An 8,206-nucleotide genomic window follows, 5' to 3' on the forward strand; every position below is an offset into this window, starting at 1 on the left:
TGAAACTGTCATCTTGAAGATTGAGAATGATGATGTTAACTTGCAGAATGTTCACTATATTTCTAATATTACAGTTAATCTGCTCTCATTTGTGAAGCTTGAAGATCAGGGATTCTGATTTACATTGTCTTTCACTATTCCCTCATTTTTCATTTGCAGAGCTCTGAATGATGTTATTTTTCATACAGTTCAGACTGCTCAGAATAACATATATAAGATTGATGAATAAGAGTTCAATGAGAATCCCAATCATCTGAATAAGGCAGTCAAGTATATTACAATGTCTCATGAGTATGATTTTGACTGAAAAGTTGATCTTTCTATGGCTGCTGTCACTACTGTTAATAATGTTGATTCTGTGAATGTGAAAACACAGACATCAAAGATATCAAAGACTCTTTTAAATTGACATTACAATCTCAGTCACATTCATGCTGATGCTATAATTGCTATGACCAAGAATCCTTATACTGAAGTCACAATTAAAGATTCTAAGACTAAGTTCTTTTGCAAGGAATATGTCAAGGCTGGTATGATGTGAGATTATTCAAAAACACTGATGTCTAGATCTATTCAACTCATTGAGAAGGTTCATATTGATCTTGCAGATAACAGATGTACATTGAAAGACCTCTCTGACCACTTCTTAGAGTCCTGTCAGAGAATGAAATACTGAATACTTATTATCTGTGATGCGACCTGCTATCATTGAGTGTATTTTTTAAAGTTCAAGAATGAGGCTGTTCAATACTTTGAGTTGTGACTCAGATTCATGAATAATCTCAGGTATACAGCCCCTGCTTTTCTACAGACTGATATTGATGATGTTTTTCAATCCACACATATGCACACAGTTATGAATTCATATGGTATCAAATGAGAATCAACAGCACCACATTCATCACACCAGAATGATGTTTCTGAACATGAGATTCATACTATCATAGAACAGGTTAGAGCTGCTCTTTTGAAAGATAATCTTTCTAAGAAGTTCTGAACAGATGTTCTAGAGACAGTGATTGTAATAATTAATAATACTCTCACATCTACAGTTCTTTATAACTTGAAATTTTGACTCTCTACTGCAGAGATCTCTGTGATTCCAAGTTTATATAAGATTTCTTAATGTGCACTTATGAATACCCTGCTGAATGTAAGGCATTTTCACTGATTGAGTGCAGAGATTTTTGTTCACTTGCATGAATCTCAGTGACCTGCAGATAAGCTTTCTTCACATGCTGATTTCTATTGTATCATTGAATTCAGTGACATATCAATATATTGTCTATGACATTCTGAATCTGACAAGATTATTGCCAGTAGTGATGTGAGATTCTCAATCACTGAAAAACCAGTTGTCACATCTGTGGCACCCATTAATAATGCCAGCGAACCGGAACTGGAACCGGAACCTGATATTCATCTGGTTGATGATGAAGATGCTTTCAATATTGATGATCCGAATTCCACATGATTGCAGCCTGCGAAATCGCTGGCTACTTACACTCTGAGCCCTGTCACAGGTAACCTCCCGAAGTCCTACAAGGATGCCGCATCACAGCCAGGGGGGGTAGAAGATTATTGAAAGAAGTTCATGCAACACGAGATTATTGACCTGAAGAGGCACAATACATGGAGTTTGATCCCTAGATCTGACATCTCAAGGGGTGAACTGATTGCTCCGGGCTGTTGAGTGTTTCTTGAGAAAGATAGGCCCGCGGACCTGAATGCTGATTCTGATGATATTCTTAGAAAATTGCATTGAGTGATTTGTGATAACTGGCTTAAGAAGAATTCTAGAGAAGAGATCTATGCTTCAGTCATCACTGATACTACTAATTGTATTCTTTTTACAATAGCAGTACTACACGGTTGAACACTCTGTCAGATGAATATAGTGATGGTATATCTTCATGAATACCTCACTAAGAAGGTCTATATGAGACAATTCACTGAATTTGAGACAGGTTCACTGAAAATACTTGTCTGTGTGATTGAGAGTAGTCTATACAGCCTGGACCCTGCAGTGAAGATCTGATATGATTACTTAACAGCTCTGTTAAGTAATCTTGAATTTACAGTCAGCACTCATGATTCAGCACTCTGATATCATACATTCAGATATCACCTCTATATGATGATCTATGTTGATGATCTCAATATCATATCTGAAGCTTCTGAGAATGTCAATTGACTAGTGAGTATACTCAGTGAGAAATTGAAAGTCAAGAATCTATGCCAGTCAATCAAGTATTTGAGTATGAAGATCAATTATTCAGACAAGAGAATTGATTTGACACATTGTTAATATATCAAATGCCTTGTTGAAGATTTCTACCTTGATGATGCAGCTGTTATCAGAACATCAATGAAGAATGAATTCTGCATTGATGATTTCTCTATACCTGAGAAAGAGGCTGATTTCATAATTCAGTGATATCAACATAATGTGAATTGCTTGCAATATCTTACAGTTAAAACACATTCTGATATTACTCACACTGCCTTGCTACTCACTTAACAGAACATTGATTTAACATCTCAATGTTGAAAGGCTCTATTACACATTATACATTATTTGAAAGAGATTATGAATCTGGGCATTTTCTACAGACATGGTCTGTATGAGGGATCTGTTTCTACTGTTCCTTTCATTTCTACTGTTTCTTCTGTTTCTTCCATTTCTACTGATTTTTCTGTTCCTATCAATCCTTCCATTACCCCTGATTTCCCCGATGATTTCTACCTACTCTTCAGCTACTCAGATTCCGATTGAGCTGGTCTCTTGAATGATGATAGAAAATTAACATCTGGCTACATTTTTAAGCTCACAGACAGCTCAATTTCATGACATTCAGTGAAGCAATCTTGTGTATCTCTAAGTTTCAATGAGACTGAATATGTGGCTCTCAGTGAGGTGATCTGCGAGGCAACATGAATTCAGAACCTCATGATTGAGCTTGACTTCATCACTACATCTCTGATACAGATTCTCACTGATAATAAGAGTGTCATAGATCTCACAAAGATGACAGTCATTATAGCCTGAAGCAAGCACATTGACATGCATTTTCATTTTTCATGTTGACAGTTGAATCAGAGGGTCATTGATTTAGAATACATTCTCACTGCTCAGATAATAGTGAATGAACTCACTAAATCTCTAGACACTGTGACATTTGCATGATTCATGATTTTACTAGGTCTTACAGGCATAAAAGTTGAGAATGTTTAATTTTACATTTGTATTTGATTTTGACAGACTATCTTGATGGTTTGAGTGTTTTTGTATTTGATTCTTGTTATCTTGAGAGAGGGTGTTGGCCCTTACGGCCGTTGCGGTTAGCGATCCCACTAGATCACGTGACTCATCACTATATTATGTTTCTGTAGATAGATCTATCAATACAACCTTCAACTATTCTACATATTACACTCTTACTTAGTCAGTCAATGATGATCAGAATGTTTCTGCAGTTCTTGCTCTCAGATAGATCAACAGTGAAGTCAATTACTACATCTTATCAGATTCTATCAGAGATATTAAGTGATTTCAGTAGATCTTTTCTACAGTTCTTTCATAAGATAATAGAAGAACAGTAATTACAGTTTCAGATGAAGTATCTGATGCTGTTTAATATCTCAGATCAGTAGAATTCTCAGAAGATCATTCTATACAGTTGTTCACAGCCTGAATAATCAGTTATACACAAATCATGTATCTCTTGCATTATTCAAGTGTATAAGAGTTCAGAGTGAGAGACTCAGCATTGTTTATAAAATTATAGAGTATTATTATCATTGATTAAGTATTCTGAGATATCAGTTCTGATATATAGTTCTGAGAGAAATCAGAATACTTCTTGATATACTGCTTCAGTGAGAATCTGAAGAAGTTCATCAGTCTGAACTGCTGTATATCATAGTTTATTCAGTGTAGAGAAAGTAAAGATATCAATGTCAGTTCTAATTGAAGAAGTATGTATGATGTCATGAGCTGTTCTATCTTGATTAATTAATATCTTCAGATTCAAGAGTCAGTGCTCTCAGTTCATTCAGTGAGTATCTGTTACATCAGATGATATATCTTGCTCTTATTATGAGAGAGCATCTGTCATTGAGTTCTGACTGTCAGAATAGTAGTGTATTGTAAAATGAAAGCAGCTTAGAAACTCAGATTATCATATCTGTCATTCAGTAAGTTTACAGATAGTTGTGAAGTATTTGAGATTCTTATGATCTGTGACTATCTTAAATTTGAAGATACTTTGAAGTTCAGAGTCTCATTCTTCTAAACAGTGTATAATTGTGAGAAGTTTCTTATCATAGATCTCATAATTGCATTCAGCAGAACTCAGTTTCTTAGATATGAAGATACATGATTATAGAACATCTTTATTATTATATTACAATATTACTTCTTCTGTTATATAGTCAGAGAAATCAGCTTCAATAACTGTCTTATGATCAGAATTAAATGTTATCAGTAGAGAGATATTAATAAACATCTTCTTCATCTGTGTAAATGCAGCTTCAGTGTTCACTGATCATTGAAATACTAAGTCTTTCTTAGTGAGATCTGTAAGTGATCTTGTAATATCTGAGAAGTTTCATATAAATCACTGATAGAAGTTAGTAAATCTGATAAAGCTTCATACATCTTTCACAGTATGCGGAGCTTCTCATTCAAGAATGACAGAGACTTTCTCAGAATTCATTCAAATTCTCTTATCAGCTTCTATAATAAAACTCAGATACTTGATACTCTTGACTTTAAAATCACACTTGTTAATATCTATCAGTAGTTCTGCTTCTTATAGCTGTTATAATATCTTTTGTATATATTCTTAGTGTTCTTTTCTGAATTCATTGATAAAGATGAGAATATCATCTAGATAAGCAGATGCAAACTTATTAAGAAAATCTCAGAGTACTCAGTTGATATACTTCTGAAATATACTGAGAGTATTAGTCAGTTCAAAGAGTGTGACTATTCATTCAAAGAGATTATAATATGTTTAAAATGCTGTAAGTCATTCATCTTCTTTGATGATATAAATCTTATGAAACACAGTGATGATATCTAGTTTTATAAATCATTGAGCTTATCTGATCTGTGCTAGAGTTTCATTGATGAGAGATAAGAGATATCAATCTTTCTTTGTCAATCTGTTCAGATCTCAGTAGTTCACACAGAATCAGAGTTCTTTATCTGATTTCTTTGCAAAGAGAATAGAGACTGCAGTGAAAGAGTTGCTAATGTATATAAATTCTTTATTCAACAGATTATTGAGTGTCTTTCAAAGAAGAAGAAGTTCATCTCAGAACATGTTATAAAGAGAGTCTTATAACAGTTCAGAGTTCTTATCATTCTTTTTCTCTAACTTGATACTGTGATTCACTTCAGAATCTCATAAGAGAGATATATTTGTAATATTGTCTTATCAGAAGACATCTAGATATTCATGATATTATTGAGAGAGTTTTGTATAAGAATCTGTTATTGTAATATGAAATAACTTTTCTAGAGTCTTTTTAATATCAGCCAGACTAGTGAAATAGATTGACATATAATCTTACTATCAGTGACTCTGTCAGTGATTTTAATAATAACTTCTTTTTCAGAGTATTTTATACACATTGACAGAGATCTGTATCAGATTCATGATCTTATGAATATTATCTTCATGAACTCTATTATTATTAGAGAATATCAAGCTTCTGTTTCAAGCATTTAATAAGATATCTTATTCAGATAGTCAGATAAGTTCTAATATAAGATTATAATCAAGATTATCAACTTTATATATATAGACATTCTCATATTGATGTTCTTCTACATCTATGATCAGCTTCATCATGTAACAGGTACAAATGTCTTTTAAATCATCAAATTCTGTAAGAAGTCAGAGTTTTGATAGAGAAATATACTGAAGATTATAATATCTTATAACTGAAGATTTTATCATTACATAGTGACATAGATCACTGTCTATTATAGTCTTCGTATTATACATGTTATTAATCACAGTGAATATAAGAATCACATTCATTATCATCTTCTCTTTAAATCATTGTTATCTGATCTCTTCAAGCTTCTGTTTATGAATTTGAATAGAAGCTAATCTTTTCTCTGTTTCACTGAGACATTCTTATAGTTATTCTCTGAATCTTTCTCTAATGCAATGTAATTGATGTAGACAGGCACTGATTCATTCTTCAAATGAGAAGACACTGATTCTTCTCTTAAATATGAAGATATATAGATTGATCAGCAGTTGAAAGCAATGTATTTTGATCAGTTATAGTTAATGCACACTCTATATTGATATTAATCAGTGACTTCTTCAGAAGTGATCTCAGGGACTCAGAAGCCTGTTTGAACAGTGAAGACTCTTGCTTATGTATAGATATTTGAGTCTACTCAATTTATGATATCTGCATCATTGTTATTCCTCAGCATGAGTGTATGAGTCACTGAAATGTAACATCTTCTATCACTGTTCTACATAATCTTGAGCTTGATAAGACAGTCATTCATTGTCTGAAGCTGTGTGCAGAAGCCTTTATAAGTTGAGTCTTTATCTGCACTTATAAGAGTCTGTAAGAGTTTAAAAGTCAATGTCTTCTTAAGCATGCTAATCTTTATTCAATTCTTTCAAGACTGATTACCTGCTTCTAGAATCTTAGTGTTGAAGTCAGGAATGAATGTTATAAGAGAAGTGTTTCTCTGTCAGACACTCTGTAATCAATCTAATACTTTCTGTTACATAACAGTGTCTCAGAACAGAATATCAAGATATTTCATAATATTATCAGATATTCATAACACTGATTCATATACTTTTATTCATGAATGAAACTTCTGTTTCATGTGATTCTTCAATCATTCATTGATATATTAATCTTGATTAATTAACAAACTGATGAAATCTTCATCTACACTCAGTTTTGTGAGCATTTCTATTCTCTATGATGAGTAGAGAGTGAGATCAGAAGTATTGAAATATACAGAAGTATCTAAGCATTCTTTCAGTGCTTTTATATTTGATTCTGTAAATGCTGGAATTGTATGAGTTTCTTGTTATAATAATTGTTAAATCTCTTTATATTAATATTATTGAGTTACATGCATATCAGCTATTTATTATTATTATAGTTTCAACATTGCTTAAAACCACTGTGACACTGCATCTATGCTCATGTTTGAGAGATTCATATTATTATTAGATATAGTTATATTGATTGTTGAATGTATGATATCTGTGAAATCTGAAGAAGTGTAATTATATTCTTATATATCTGAGTGTCAGAACTCTCAGATCTTTCACTGATATTCTCTTATAAGATCTTATTCTCTTTATAAGATCTTGTTATGAGACTAGAGTGACTGATGAGTAAGCTTCTATCTGAGAACTCAGTGTTCACTTAACTGTGTGACTGTTTCTCTATTTCTTATATATTATTACACATTCAAATATCTCTCAATGAATAATTGTTTCTAATGAGAAGATAATACTGAATAATTGTTTTCTAATAAGAAGATAATGAATGTTTTTATAGTGTTATTATTATTATTATTATTCTTCAATTATAGATGTATGCAGTCAGAGACTATGACATCTACCTGAGAACTTTAGTTCTCAGGGTTTTTTCTATGTCTGTAAAGTTAACTATTATACATTCATCAATTTCAGATATGCAAAATCAGAAAATTCCAGCTCAGAATACAAAAACTGTTTACAAATTGCAGTGTTTTAACATCTTTTGATACTTTGAAATCATTTGACAATATCATGACAAAAGAAAAGAGAAAAAGAACACAGTCTCAAAGATAGACACATTAAATAAATAGATAGAAAGAAATTGAAAGAAAAAGATAAAGAAAAAGATAAAGTAAAGAGAGACTATAACAAAACAAATTATTAAAAGAGAGTGTATAGCTGTTTTAACAGACTATATCTGATTTATTTCCTCCTCTTCATACTCAGATAATTCTGAATTTAGCCATTTTCTTGTAGCTGCTTGAGTTTCTGATAGAAAGTCTATTAAGTATTTAATTCCTGTCTCAGTTGAGAATAAGAATCTCATATTTAATTGATTTAGATCATACTTCTCTTTCAATCTGGCTCTGAGACTATTGTATAATGCACAGTGCATTACAATATGCTCAGGATTCTCATTTGTATTGCAGATGAGCATTCTA

The sequence above is a fragment of the Blastomyces dermatitidis genome (assembly GCF_000003525.1).
Source record: "Blastomyces dermatitidis ER-3 genomic scaffold supercont1.1, whole genome shotgun sequence".
NCBI lineage: Eukaryota > Fungi > Ascomycota > Eurotiomycetes > Onygenales > Ajellomycetaceae > Blastomyces > Blastomyces dermatitidis.